General features: G+C 41.4%; 1 pseudogene; it reads right to left on the bottom strand.

Moving 5' to 3' along the window:
- Positions 1–23: 23 nt before the first annotated feature.
- On the bottom strand, positions 24–10,817 carry LOC103214551 (small ribosomal subunit protein mS31-like; annotated as a pseudogene).
- Between the last annotated feature and the right edge of the window lie 4,954 nt (positions 10,818–15,771).

Here is a 15,771-nt window from a genome sequence, read left to right as displayed (position 1 = left end):
TGAAGAGAGTAAGTGGAAAGATGTCAGCTTAAACATAAGAATAAGAGGAAAAAGAGAAGGATACAGACCTGAAGATTGCCATACTGTGCATAAAACCAGCAAGCTATTTAACTGAAAAAAAAAGTACTTTTCTCAGAAAAGCTACCTTATTCTGTTATTTGTAATAACGTTACTGAATTTATCATTTCTTTTTTCATGGACAAGAAACTGTAATTTCCTAAAAGGAAAGTAACTATTCAATTGGTCTCTTAAAAGTATAATCTTACTTAAGACATAAGTTTTTTAAAATCTTGAATTGCTAAAATTCCACTTACATGGTATATTCTATATGTAAATTCCCTTATGTGGTATATATTATATGTATTGCTTACTAGCCACATGAAAATGGCCTATTTTGAGATATAAACATTACTGACCTAATGGTTTCATTCACTTACCTAATTTTAGGTCTCTCTCCATCTCTCTGTGCTCCTGACTCTTCCTCATGCTACAGAGCTGCCTGAGCAGCTCTGGCTTATTTGTCAAAAGAGGGCAGCAGATGCAGCTGCCACCAACTCAGGACTCAGGGGCTCATTTCTGAAAAAGAAAATGAAAACCAAATGAGAAAGAGAGAAAGAGAGACTGCTTACTATGCCATTAGTTTAGTGAAAAGTAAAATGATTTTGGGGGGAAAATTTTCTGTTGATCAAAAAAGTATCATTCAATTCAATTTCTGACAAAAGTAGGAATTCTCAACTATTAGGTACCAGTTTTACATAAACTTTGAAATGTTAACTCAGAACAATATATTAACGTGGAGGGATGCGGGATCAGCCTCAAAAATTATAAATTAGTGGAATTTTCAATTAGATGCTATTGTATTTCAAAAACAATATATACTGCAAGCAAATATTAAGGCAGCTTAACCTGCTCACAAAAGTTTTACTCATAATAGCCCCAAACTGGAACCAACCTAAGGTCTGTTGTTAGAAAGAAAAAACATACTGTAGGATATCTAAACAATGGAAGAGTACTCAGCTCATGCCAACATGACTGACTCTCATAGACATTAGATCAAGTGAAAGAAGTTGGACACAGAATATATTCTGTATGATTCCATTTCTGTCAAGTGTCAGAACAGGCAAAACTAATCTGAGGTGAAAAAACAATCAAAACAGCAATTGCCTCAGGATAGAAGGCTACTGTCTGGGAAGGTGAAAATGGGAAACACAGTGTCTTGGTTAAGTGTGTGGGTCACATGGGCTTATCCATCTGTCAAAATCCTCCAGCTAAGATTTGTACACTTTAATGTATGTAAATTTTACCTGGGAAAAAAAAAAAAGCCATCAATCATTATCAAGTAGGAGATGGAAAGTGGGTGAAGGTATAGATAATACAAGAATGGCAAAATGTTGATCATTGTTGAAGCTGGGTGACAGTATCAAGGGTTTCACTGTACGATTTTGTGTTCTTTGCGTATGATTTAAATTTTTCATAAGAAAAAGCTTTTAAAAACTTCCTAAATAAATTAGAGCAAGTTCACACAAAAACATTCTATTATAAAAAGTAAGTAAATTATATATAACATTTTTTCCTTTTTTTTTTTTTTTTTTTTTTTTTTTAAGAGATGGGATCTCAATACGTTGTGAAGCCTGGCCTCAAAGTCCTGGGTTCACGCAATCCTCCCACATCATCTTCCTGAGTAGCTGGGACTACGGGCATCTGTCACCATACCTGGCTATTTGCAACATTTTTAAACTCACTGAGAACTGCCATCTCAAAATTAATATTTTATTATGCCTGGCTTTCTATATTATGATCTATTACCTAATACGCAAATTAAAGTTCCCGAATTTCTTTGGAAAAAGATTTTAAGGACTTAACTAAGATATGGAAGATCTAAAATCTGATAGGAATGGAAGAAAAATAGAAGAATGAAAAAAGGGGTTGAGCATGGTGGCTCATGCCTGTAATTCCAGCACTCTGGGAGGCCAAGGAGGGAGGACTGCTTGAGCCCAGGAGTTGGAGACCAGGCTGGGCAAGATGGAGAAACCCCATCTCCACAAAAAGAAAAAAAAAAAATTAGCCAGGAGTGGTGGCATGTGTCTACAGTCCCAGCTACTTGAGAGGCTGAGTGGGAGGATCACTCGAGCCTGGGAGGTTGAGGCTGTGGTGAGTGATGAGTGTTCCACCACACTCCAGTGTGGGCCACAGAGCAACACCCTGTCCCCCCACCAAAAAAGAAAGAAAACGAAAAAGAAAAAGAAAAAAGCAAATATAACAGTTAAAATGAAATGTACTTTCAGAACTGTTATCTGTAAATAAAGCTTTAACCTTATTCCATGTCATTATTATTAATTTCATAAACCACTTGCAAACTTCATTCCAAATTTTAACATATGTATTTGATCAGAGTATGCACAGAACATAGATGAATATTCATTTTCTAGAATCATGCATTTCATAACAATGGTTTCCTTCATAGTTATAGTCTCTGGCTTTCTAATTTATAATGTTCTAATTAATAAAAATTGTAGGGAGCCTGTGTCATTGAACAAGATAATTTTTACATACATACAACGATCTTTCTTCATAGATTTTAACAATGTAAAGAGAACTTGTTAAAGTATCTTTTAGGGCTGCGTGGTGGCTCACACCTCTAATCCCAGTACTTTGGGAGACCGAGGCGGGTGGATCACCTGAGGTCAGGAATTCGAGGCCAGCCTGGTCAACATGGTGAAACCCCGTCTCTACTAAAAATACAAAAAATTAGCCAGGCACGGTGGAGTGCACCTGTAATTTCAGCTACTCGGGAAGCTGAGGAGGGAAAATCACTTGAACCTAGGAGGTGGAGGTTGCAGTAAGCCGAGATCACACCACTGGACTCCAGTCTGGGCAAAAAAAGAGCAAAACTCCATTTCAAAAAAAAAAAAAGTATCTTTTCACAATCTATTCAATCCTGTAATTAAGACTATTTCATGAATACATACTTTTCCCCTTCATAACTTTTTTTTTTTTTTTTTGAGATAGGGTCTCACTCTGTTGCCCATGCTGGAGTGCACTGGCACAATCTCAGCTCATTGCAATGTTCGCCTCCCAGGTTCAAGCGATTCTCCCACCTCAGCCTCCTGAGTAACTGGGATTACAGTCACATGCCCCCACACCCAGCTAATTTTTGTGTTTTTTTTGATAGACATAGGGTTTCACCAGGTTGACCAGGCTGGTCTCAGCTCCTAACCTCAAGTGATCTGCCCACTTTGGCCTCCCAAAGTGCTGGGATGACAGGCGTGAGCCACCGCTCCAGGCCCCTCGAGAATATTTTTAAATCATTTCTAGATTACTTGTAATACCTAATATAACAAACGCTACGTAAGTAGTTGTTATACTGTATTTTTTAATTGGTATTTTTTTCTGTGTGTTTCTCAAAAAATGTTATCAGAGGTTATTTGTAGATGCAGAACCTACGCGTAGAGAGGGCCAACTATATATTGCTCCATTCCTACCAATGACTTTATCCTTGTTAAGATGGTTTCTCAGAAGTGGTTGTGGTAAAAGCAAATATCCCAGGAAAATGAAAATCAATGTGGAAGAGGGTAAACATAGTAATGTCCAATCTTGTATCAGCCTAGGTCATTAAAAAGAAAATACAACTCGCCGGGCTCAGTGGCTCACGCCTGTAATCCCAGCACTTTGGGAGGCTGAGGAAGGTGGATAATGAAGTCAGGAGTTCAAGACCAGCCTGGCCAACATGGTGAAACCCCGTCACTACTAAAAAAAAGAACAAAAATTAGCCAGGCATGGTGGCAGGCACCTGTAATCCCAGCTAACTCGGGAGGCTGAGGCAGAGAACTGTTTGAACCCAGGAGGTGGAGGTAGCAGTGAGCCAAGACCATGCCACTGCATTGTCTCCCCTTGCCTGGGAGACAGAGTGAGACTCCGTCTCAAAAAGAAAAAAAGAAAGAAACAAAATACAACTTCCTCTTGGCTCACTTTCTCTTGAGACACCCACCCTGGAACCCAGCACCATGCGGTGAGAAAGCCCAGGCCACAAAGAAAGCCACATGTAGGTGTTTCTGCTAACACCCTCAGCTAAGGTCTCAGCTGACAGCGGCATCAACTGCCAGACCTATAAGTGAGCAAACTCCAGATGATTCCAGCCTCAGACTACTAAGTCTTCCAACTAAGGCCCCAGATATCATAGAGCACAGACTGGCCTTCCCCACTGTGTTCCAGCCAAATTGCTAACCCACAGAATCTGAGAGCATAATGAGTGAATGTTTTATGCCACTAAGTTTGGGAGGTAGTGTAACCATGGTAACCGTATCAATGGGGATTTAATATACAATACAAAGAAAGAAAAGCAGGCTGTGCATGAAGCTATGATGACAGTGCCTCATGAAGCAAAGATCATGACTAATCTAATCCCATGCACCCTGGAGTCCTTGAAAAGCCAGAAGGGGAGGCAAAAATAATTACAAGACACCTTCCAAAAACTCAAAACAAATGCACCACATTCACCAATCTTTTGATGTAGGACCAAAGCCTCTTTTTGAAACACAGGACCACTGATAAAAGGTTTTAAGACATATCTTTTATATATATCACACCCATCCTGCAATATTTTCAATTTTGGTTTAAGTGGAAAAGTGGAGCAAGAAAGTAAGAAAGTTTACAAAGCAATCTAAGGGTATGATGCTCCTGCGTATGTGTATCTGTCTCACTCGTGCCTAATTGGAAAGAAATTTTTTACATGACCTTTACTGACTCTTTCCAAAGCATTCAACTAACTTTACCATTTTTGTAGCAGTTAGTTAAATTATAATAAAGGGCATGAGGGTTCATAAATAGGTCTGGGAGCCTTAAAAATGCCATTCTTGATAAGTATTTATATATGTTTGCGTGTGTTATTTACTTTCACACACTTATATATAACTGTTTTGTTTCTAAAGGAGTAGGAGGAGGAGGAAGTACCTATTATGGATACTGATTATCTAAATTAGCTTACTCTACCACCCAATTATACTTTCCAGAGGTACTTTTGATACCACGTAGAAACCAAGAGGTTCCATTAAAATGTTAAACCATTCTGGGAAACAGAAGCCTATATTATCTGTTTGTTCTGATAAGAGAAGTCAGTGATGGGTATCCTGAAGCCACACACCTCACTACTTGAATTAATGACATCACTGAAATACATCATTATGTATCACTAAAAAAAATACTGCCATTTAACCTACAATACAATGCCAAGATACCACTGAGTGCACTTAGAATTAAATATAATACCCTTTTGACAAGCACAAGTAATTACAGTGCTCTGAGGAAGCCAAGAAAGCCTAAAGCACTGATAGTTATTGGTCACAGGAGGTCATATAGAGCAGTTGTAATCAACATGCTACAACTTCATTCCAGAAAAAAACCTTTAAAATGGAAAATTTCAAATAAGCAAGTCCTTTACAGACATGAGGCCACCTTCAAATCAAGATGTAAATGATATTGTTAATTAACAGCTTAAAGAGGCAGTTAAGTGGCAGTTAATAACACCAATAAATATGTAAGAGTGTGGAATTCTCAATGAGATCACTTCTCTTTTCCTTTCACTGGATTGTGTACAGATATCCTCTTGTTATTTAAACATAATACAATCACAGCGTTTCTCAAGTAATTATTAGAGTCCCTGTATTTATAAGCTGATATTTATTCTTCATTAATTCAACATCTCCCAAGTACCTATATTAAAAGTATTTTTTGCCAAAAGAAAAAGCTTACTGGAGTTTCAAAAATTAGTTTCAAACGGCTGGGCGTGGTGGCTCACACCTGTAATCCCAGCACTTCGGGAGGCCGAGGCGGGTGGATCACAAGGTCAGGAGATCGAGACCATCCTGGCTAACACGGTGAAACCCCATCTCTACTAAAAATACAAAAAATTAGCCAGGCGTGGTGGTGGGTGCCTGTAGTCCCAGCTACTCGGGAGGCCGAGGCAGGAGGATGGCGTGAATCAGGGAGGCGGAGCTTACAGTGAGTGGAGCCGGCGCCACTGCACTCCAGCCTGGGCAACAGAGCAAGACTCTGTCTCAAAAAAGAAAAAAAAATTAGTTTCAAACAACATTCAAATTACAATTAAATTTACCTCTTCTTTGGAGCATGTTCTGCAGCTCTTTGAGTCCTGCCAGTTGTAGCTTTTAAGTGGACTTCTGCTGGGTGGCTTTGTTGTTTGTACATTTACTGTGCTCGATTCAACTTTCGAGCCCTTAATAATGTCTAACAAGTCTTTTTTCCTGTTTTCCTTTACACTGTCTTGGTTCTCTGAAGTCTCCTTGGAAGTCACAACAGTCCAGACCACTCAACTTTCTTGCTACAGATTGCGCCGTTAGTGCCAAAATATCTTTGGATATTATTTTTTGTCCTGGAAAGATGCGTTAAAGAAAAAAAATGAAAAATACAATGCAGGTTAATAAAGCAAAAAATCATGTATCTGAAGTTTTTTTCAATTCAAGCCCTTTCCATTTGTTTGTATAATTATTGTTAAAAACCGTAACAGCAGCAACTTACCATTTATTAGCATACACTACATGCCTCACCTTGTGCAATATGTTTTATGTACATTTCTCACACCCACATTAACTCCCTAAGGTCTCCATTTTGCAGATAAGGAAACTGAAAATCAGGGATGTAACTAACCCAAGGTCATGCACCTCACAGCTCACAAAAACCTAAGACACACTGGCGTGCCACAAATAAGTAGAGGTGTGCTAAGATATTGATCACCTGCTCCTTGGGGTGGCCAGGAGATGCCTGGGGGTGCTGGTGCTCCCAAATCTGTTCCTTCCATTTACCCCAGAGTTCGGTAGAAAAACTCTGACATGGTTAATAAGTGACAATTTATTATTCTCAAACCCAGATCTGACTGACTGCAAGTCCTTGCTCTTAACATGATATAATACCTCTTTAAAAAGTTATAATTAAACAATACAAAAATAAATTTCTATCAAAAAGATCACTTTAAAAAAACTGAGTGGGTCTTATTTTAATCTGATCAACATTCTCATCGAGCTACATGCCACTTAACCCATAACCACTTGTAAGCAAAGCTAAAATGGAACAGAAAAGAGAATAATCGATGGCTAGAAATGTCATTTTTGCTTTCTTCATTAGATACATTTATGAAAAAGAACACTACAAATGATTACATCTATATTAGACTCATGCAAAAGATGTCCTAAGTAACCCAAATATCCAATTTTATTCTGTGGAGTTAAAAACCTCTTTTGGCATTTGATTACTGAAGAACTTTAAAAACTCTGAATGTGTTAGTTTCCGTAAGAGGGTATAATATATTTTAAAGATCATTCATTAAATACAGTGAATATCTACCCTGTGCTGGGCACTATATATTAGTAAATAAGAATTTCATGGTCCCTACTTTTATGAAGCTGATATGCTCCAGCACTGCTTCTCAAACTTTAATATGAATAGAAATTATTATTTTTTTTGAGATAGGGTCTCGCTCTGTCACACAGGCTAGAGTGCAGTGGTATGATCTTGGCTCACTGCAGCCTTGACCTCCCCGGGCTCCAGTGATCCTCCCATCTCAGCCTCCTGAGTAGTTCGGACTAATTTTTTGTAGAGATGGGTTTCCCCATGTTGCCCAGGAACTCCTGGGATCCGACCACCTAGACCTCCCACTGCCCACCTAGGTCTCCCTAAGTGCTAGTATTACAGGCATGGGCCACTGTGCCTGGCCCATAGAAATTATCTATGCTCCTTGCTAAAATACAGATGATTTGGTCGGGAGTTGGAGACCAGCCTGACCGACATGGAGAAATCCCGTCTCTACTAAAAATACAAAATTAGCTGGGGCATGCCTGTAATCCCAGGTACTCTGGAGGCTGAGGCAGGAGAATCACTTGAACCCGGGAGGTGGAGATTGTGGTGAGCCGAGATCATGCCATTGCACTCCAGTCTGGGCAACAAGAGTGAAACTCCATCCTCAAAAAAGAAAATAAATAAATAGTTAATATTAAAGGTATTCTATCAGAAAGGTGGCAATTGGGGAATGAATCATATATAATCTTTACTACAATGTTTTCTTTCAAGACTGCTATCACACCACAGAAAGCAATCTACATTACAGGAAAATCATGTATTTTACAACTCCGTAACACTAATATAATAAAATTATAAACCTACCCTCCCACCTGAGTTTGTTTCCACTCACAGCATCTCATCAGTACTTCAAACGCAACACCTTCAAAACGACATTCAAGACGTCCCCTTTCAGACTGACTTTCCATTTTTCATACTTCTATATTAAAATGCCCCGTGACATAAACAGATATTTTTTGTTTTCCAAAAACTATAACATATGTAAAAATCTTTCTCAACCCTGGCTCTGCATTCTTCTGCTAACATTAAGGATACCCTAATCCTCCAAAGCAGCCAGCTGAAATCTTTGCTCTCTGACCTCCCTACCATTATCCCATGATGTCACTTCCCCTTAATTCTACCTCTGCAATTTTTCTCCTCCATTCAGCTGGTCCGTCCCATCTTCACGGCTACTAACCTGCTTCAACACTGTACTTAACCAAACTGGCTTCTGAGTGTTATGCATGGAATTTATACAGTGGAATTAGGCTCTCATAACAATAAAGTACTCAGAGGATACATAGCAAAACCAAGTATGCCGCAACACCTTTTCTTTCCTGGCTAAGTTCAACCAGTGGTCCTTCAGATTTCATCAGATTTTTCTTCCAGAAAGGATATCCTGAGACGGCCCTGCGATGGTTAGGTGTCCCTATTTGTTCTGCCAGCAATTACTTGTTGGATGAAGAGTGTACTCTGTGCTTCCGTACACTATCAGCAATTACTTCACTACACAGCCCTTGAAGTGTCTACTTGCTGGAACTACACGCTCCGTGATGGCAAGGCTCTTACTTGGGGTTTATAATCAGTACTGGCACGCTGTAAAGTTTTTCAGTAATGAACTAAAGAATGAAGGAAACAGAAACGCGACTATTAAATAAATCTTGGGAGGCAAAACATAAAACAACTTCGCTTTTGGAGCTTGAATAAACTGACAGGAGTTGATGACAAAAGGAATGAGGCACAGCGACCAGGCTTGTAATCGGAGCTCTGTTTTCCACGCACGCTATGACCTTGGGCAAGTCATCTTATCTTTCTGGGAATTTCCTTTTCACAGATTTAAAGCAATAGCTTCTAAAAGCCAGAAGGTAATAACACTGTTCCCAGTAAGTCAGAGGATAACTGCAGGTACAGGACGGGGCACTGGAATGCCCGAGGACCTACGGGGCCAAGAGCGCTGAACTGCGGTACCTGACCGTTCCATCCGAGCAGCGAGTACCAAAATTGCAGCCGCTGATGTCTCCGGGCTTCCAGAGGACAAAGGGTGGGAGGAAAGGGGACGAAGAGGTAGAAACGCCGAGACCGTAGGGAAACGCCGCGGAGACACACTCAACCAAGAGCGCAATTGAAACACTGCGTCCCTATGCCAAAAACATCCCCTGCGCTCTCTTCCGTTTCCGGTCCGGCGCGTTCCTCTCCCTTTGCGTTCCTGTGGGCAACAGGGGCAGGTAACTGTGTTCCGGACTCGCCCGCGGCCGGGTGGAGCCAGCTACCTCCAGGCGACCCCACCCATCCGGCGATTCTGTTCCTAGAGGTCGAGTCCTCGCCAGTGTTCAGAGGATCCCTGACCGCCGAACGAGATACTGGAGGGCGTGATTAGTAGTGCGAAAACTACAGATGATCAGTCTGTTTTTATGCTTGGTTTTTTTTTTTTCTAAGACGAGCCTCCCTCTGTTGCCCAGGCAGTGGCGCGATCTCAGCTCACTGCAACCTCCGCCTCCCGGGTTCAAGCCATTCTCCAGGAGCCTCAGCCTCCTGAGTAGCTAGGATTACAGGCGTGCGCCACCACGCCCGGCTGTTTTTTTGTTTGTTTGTTTTTGTTTTTGTTTTGTACGTTTAGTAGAGACAGGGTTTCACCATGTTGACCAGGCTGGTCTCGAACTCCTGACCTCGTGATCCGCCAGCCTCGGCCTCCCAAAGTGCTGGGATTACAGGCGTGAGCCATTGCGTCCGGTCGATCAGTCTGTTCTTTAACAGCACTACTGTCCATTCTTTGGAGGGAAAGGGTCTGCAGCGTTCATCACGTTCTCAAAATGCGCCATGGCCACCAAAGAGGTTTAAAAAAGTTATCATAGGACCTGCTGCCCAATGAAATAGCGTTTCTTTTCCTTCTTTATCCTTGATGTAGAGTCAAAATAAGACATACGTTTCATTTTTCACAAGTGACTTTAGGCCGGGCGCGGTGGCTGATGCCTGTAATTTCAACACTTTGGAAGGCCCAGGCGAGTGGATCCCCTGAGGTCGAGTTCCAGACCAGCCTGGTCAATACGGTGAAATCCCGTCTCTACTAAAAATGCAAAAATTAGCCCGGCGTGGTGGCGCACGCCTGTAAATCCAGCTACTCAGGAAGCTAAACTTGGACCGATTCCCCGCGGGCGCGCGGGAGTTGGGCAGGCAGAGGCGGTTCAGGGAACAGGCTGGGCGGCCGCGTGGGAAAAAGCTGACACGCTCTCCTGAGTTCCCGCTTAGGGAACTTAAAGGAGAGTTTTAATTTGTCCTCCCTGCCGTTAGGGAGCGTGTACGCCTGTGCTGCCCGAGCAGCCCGCGCTGTAGTGAGCCTCGCCGCTGCCGCTGGCGCTGCCCCCTTAGGGCCACTCAGAGGGTGGGTGGGAGGTGACCCCGGTCACCCTTTCCCGCCCCTCTGTGTCCTGCTGCGGTGGGGAAGGCAGAAGACGCGAGGCAGGCCCGTGGTACATGGTGCTCCCGGCTTAACCGCACCCTGCGTTGGCTCCAAGGGCTGGCCAGGCTTTCGTGTCGCAGGTTCCCGCGAAGTGCAGGATTCAGATCTTACCATGGTTCTTTTTAATAGTGAGGAGTTGCCTCCGTGCAAGATTAGGGTGTTGTATTACTCTTGTTAATGGAGCTTGTGCTGTCGACCTGTGAGGTCTCAGAGTTAAGTTTTAATTTGATCATGAACATACACAAAGCAAAGGCTTATGGATATTAAAGAATTGTTTATATATTCTAATTTTCATCATAGTTTTAAAATCTTCATAGAATCTGTTATCAGTGAGGGACTTTAACAGGAATTTGAAAAGGAAACCAATACAATCATTGGATTTGGGTTTAGTCTTTAAAAATAAATTTGCAAAAAATTCATTCTACACCTATTTTTATGAAAGTATTTTTCCCCTAAGGTCTAGGGACTCCTATTTGGAAATAGAATTTTTATTAAACACCTGTGCAGGCCAGGCGTGGTGGCTCAGGCTTAGTCCCAGCACTTTGGGAGGCCAAGGTGGGCGGTTCACTTGAGGTCAGAAGCTGGAGACCAACCAGCCTGGGCAACACGGTGAAACCTCATCTCTGTTAAAATACAAAAATTAGCCGAGCGTGGTGGTGCACGACCGTAGTCCCAGCTACTCGGGAGGCTGAGGCAGGAGCTAATCGCTTGAACCCGGGAGGTGGAGGTTGCAGTCAGCCAAGATCCTGCCACTGCACTCCAGCCTGGGAGACAGAGCAAGACAACGTCTCAAAGAGAAAAAAAAAAAAAAAAAAAGATAAAAAGATGAAAGAGAGAGACTTGGCTTTTTCCTGTCCTTCATGAAAAAGGGAACCGTGACCCAGAAAAGATGTAGAGATGTGGGGTTCCCAAACCTAGAAGGGCATGAGAATAAACCCGGCGGGAAACTTTGGCTAATGGGGCACATGGGAACCACTAGCCTAAAATTCCATAAAGGCATTCCAAAGTTCCCATCAACGTTTTCTCCGTCCTCGCAAAAATAATCAAGATGGGGAGGTGAGCTTTTGTGACGCTGAAAGCACAGCTTACATTGAGCAGATCTTCCTAAGATTCACTCACGCTAATGGAACCTTTGTGACTGAATGCTATACACAGTACCCTTGGGGATGCTTACTTTGTTTTATTTGTAAAAAAACAAACTTTTTTTAAAAAAAATGAAGTATAACTTCGTCAAAAGACAAAATTATGGTAATTTTAGTTTAATTGGTTTTTATTTGTGATTATAGAATAGGGCAACATCTCCTTCTCTATAAAGTAGAATGAGTGTTCCAGTGAGTTGAGCAGAAGTGTTTGGCTTTATAGGCACAAAAGGGCTGAAGAAAATGGAACAAAAATCAGATTGGTCATTTCAAAGTTACCTTCCTTATAGGGTTAAAACAGAGGGGATTTCCTTGTCATGCTGGCTCAGGTAAACTAGGCCCCCTCTGATTGGTGCTGCAAGTCTCCTGCTTTTGGAAAACTGGCCCTGATTTCAAAGTACAATTTGATTACTTGGCACTTAACACAAGTGACTATTCTGGTTTGGTCTGGTGTACTGGGGGCTAGTACAGAAAGCTTGTCCAAAACTGTGGCCTCCTACAAACTTTAGCATCTTTAATACGGAAAAGTGCCTGAATCTTAAGTATGTTGATGAAAAAAAATTTTTTTTGACATGGTGTCTCGCTCTGTCACCCAGGCTAGAGTGCAGTGGTGTGATCTCACCTCACTGCAACCTACACATCCTGGGTTCAACTGATCCTCCTGCCTCAGCCTCCCAAGTAGCTAGGACTGCAGGCATGCACCACCACACCAGGCTCATTTTTGTATTTTTAGTAGAGACGAGGTTTTGCCATGTTGGCCAGGCTGGTCTCGAACTCCATCTCAGGTGATCTGCCTGCCTCGGCCCCCCCAAAGTGCTGGGATTACAGGCGTGAGCCATCACATCCAGCCAAAAATGTGTTAAAGGAATGATCACAGAGTTAATTCACCCATGTAAACCTCCACCTGGATCAAGAAATAGACTATTAGCAGTAAGGCATACTTTTCTTGATACCATTTGATACCCAGTGGAAAATCCATTCTTGAGTATAATAAGCAGTCCATCCAAATCACATTTAATAGTTACTTCATCTTTTTTCAATTTCTTATACTAGTCTTCAAATGGGTTTTTTAAAACCCAAAAAATTCTTGACAAAGGAGATAGAAACTTCCATCTCAATTTCACAGTTTTTCTAGGGGAAAATCTTGTCCCAGTTATCCTGTTCTTAATCTACTCTAAGGCAGTGCAGACACAGTAAATTACCTCCCTACTGCAAGAGAGCAGATAGGCTGAGACTATGTGAAAGTGCCTGGCTGAGGGTCACAAGCGGGAATTGAAATTTAGCCTTCTCTACCAATTGGTTCCTTCAATTTTACTTTCTTACAAAAGAGGCTTTCTTTGATTACCCTGGTTAAAGTAGTCTCCCGCCCCATCTAGTCACACTCTCTGGCAGGGATTGCTGTTGTACACTTATATCCATTCTCTTTTGGAGTTTTATCGAAACACATGGCCACAGAGGTATAGACTACATTGCCCAGCATCCCTTGCAGAAAAATGTATCATGGACCGGAAGTTCTAATCAATAGACTCTGAACAGAAGTGATGTGCCCTTAAAAAAATGGGCTCATATTCCCCACAAACGTTTTCTCCTTTCTGCTAACTGGAATACAGACCAGATGATAGGAGTTGAAGCAACTAGACAACCGAACAATGAAGTTTACAGAGATGAGGGTGACAAAGGCATTCTACATGTGTCTTTCACCACCTCCTCCAGAGAGTTACAGAGGAAAGAGGAGGAATCCACTTCCATCTTGTTTAAATGTATCTGTGAGTCTCTTTGTTACAAGTAGCCTAGGCTGTACCTTAACCAATGTATCCTGTATGTCAAAACATTGTTTCATTTTACAGAGTATTTTCAATGATCTGCAATTATCTCATATATTTATGTGCTAAAATGCTTATTGTCTACCTTGCCATGATAGAGTATGTCCTTCATGAAGGCATGGACTTTGTCTTATTAGCTGCTACAATCTTACTTCTTAGAACTGTAGCTAGATTTAACAATGGTCCTCAAAAAATATTTGGTGAATAAATTAACTGTTTCCAAGTCAAAAGGAAGAAACAGGTGCAGAGAGGTCTTAAGTAATTTGCCCAACTTCATAAAGCTAGTAAGTGGCAGAACCACATTCAAACTCAAGTTCATCTGACTCTGATATTCTCATTAATTCTGGAATAGCTGAGGGTCTCTTACTTTAGTCATGTGAAAAAGTCACATGGGGGTGTTTGTTAACATACATTACTGAGTAGTAGCTCAGACACACTGACTCAGTAGATCTCCATCTGAGAATCTAACAAGAACTCCAGGTGATTCTGCAAGGGTTCCTCTGACAGAGCTTTGAGAAAAATCATCATGGCCCTGTGGCTTATTTAGCTATTCAAAACTCTGCATGTCCTTAGAATACACATAAAGAGAAAGCTGAGAGATTGGTACAGTACTACAGGTAAAAATCTGAAACAACAAGGATGGATCTCTAAGGCATTATGCTAAGTGAAAGAAGCCTGATATAAGAAGACCAGTCCTGTACAATTCCACTTACATGACATTGCAAAGACAAAGCTACAGGGACACAGATCTGCTCACTGGTTACCAGGGGATAGAGATGGAAGGACAGAATTGATGACAAAGAGGCAGGAGGAAACTTTTGGGGGTTATTGAAACACTCAAATAAGAGATTGCTAAGACTCTGGTGGGCTTATATGACCATTTACATTTGTCAAAACTCATAGATATGTACACCTAAAAATTGTGAATTTTACTACATATAAGTTATAACCCAATAAACCTGACTTTTAGGCTGATCATGGTGGCTCATGCCTGTAATTCCATCACTCTGGGAGACCAAGACAGGAAGATCCCTTGAGCCCAGGAGTTTGAGACCAGCCTGGGCAATGTAGGGAGGCTCTGTCTCTATAAAAAATCAAAACCGTAGTGCAGGGGCCTTTGAAAACAGTATGCTGAGAATAGATAGGGCTCAAGGACAGTATCTCCAACTGAACTTTTAATGAACTCCCGTAGGCGCCAAGAAGGCGGGTAGATAAGAAAGAATATAGAAACAAGGTACTGAGTAGAAGGTTACATGTGGGAAAAGAAAGTTTGTTTTGCATTGCATTCTTTCTGCTGACCTGAGGTTTATGGAGTATAAATAAAGTGAGGCGGAGGCTCTGAGTGCGGCCGCCATGTTCTCTGTGTGTCTTTGTCTTTGTGTGTGTTCTTTCATTCTCCACCACCCCCGGTGCGGCCCCCAACACGTAGCCAGGCATGGTGCACTTGTGGTCCTTGCTAGTTGGGAGGCTGAGATGGGTGGACTGCTTGAGCCCAGGAGGTCAAGGCTACAATGAGCAGTGATCGAGCCACTGCACTCCAGCCTAGGTGACAGGGTGAAACCCTATCTCTAAATAAATAAATAAATAAATAAATAAATTTCACTTAAAAAAATAGGATAGTTCTAGTTGGCCATAAATTAAACCATAAAGAGAATTTCAATAAACTCCCCCAAATTTTAAAAGTCTGTCCTTTCAAAAACTATAATCGGTCCAATGTTTGTCTAGAGCGATCATTATGAGAGTGACAAAAATAAAGCCAGAAAGTAGAAAATGTTTTTCTTTCTCTAACTCTCTATTATGATATATGATTCACCAGTCATTTTCTTCCCAGGAGCCTCTAGAAATGTACTTTTTAGAAACAAGTGACCTTTGGCAAGAAATAGCGACTCAACTGAGATTGGTCCTGATACATTATCTCATGAAATTCTACACTAATAAACTCAACAAACCTTACAGGAAAATGAAGAAACAAAATCATCCTATGTTCCAGTTATCCATTACTGTGCAA

This window comes from Chlorocebus sabaeus, chromosome 3 (genome assembly GCF_047675955.1).
Source record: "Chlorocebus sabaeus isolate Y175 chromosome 3, mChlSab1.0.hap1, whole genome shotgun sequence".
Classification (NCBI taxonomy): domain Eukaryota; kingdom Metazoa; phylum Chordata; class Mammalia; order Primates; family Cercopithecidae; genus Chlorocebus; species Chlorocebus sabaeus.
Note: the sequence above shows the minus strand (reverse complement) of the source record. Positions and strands in the feature narration are given on the sequence as shown.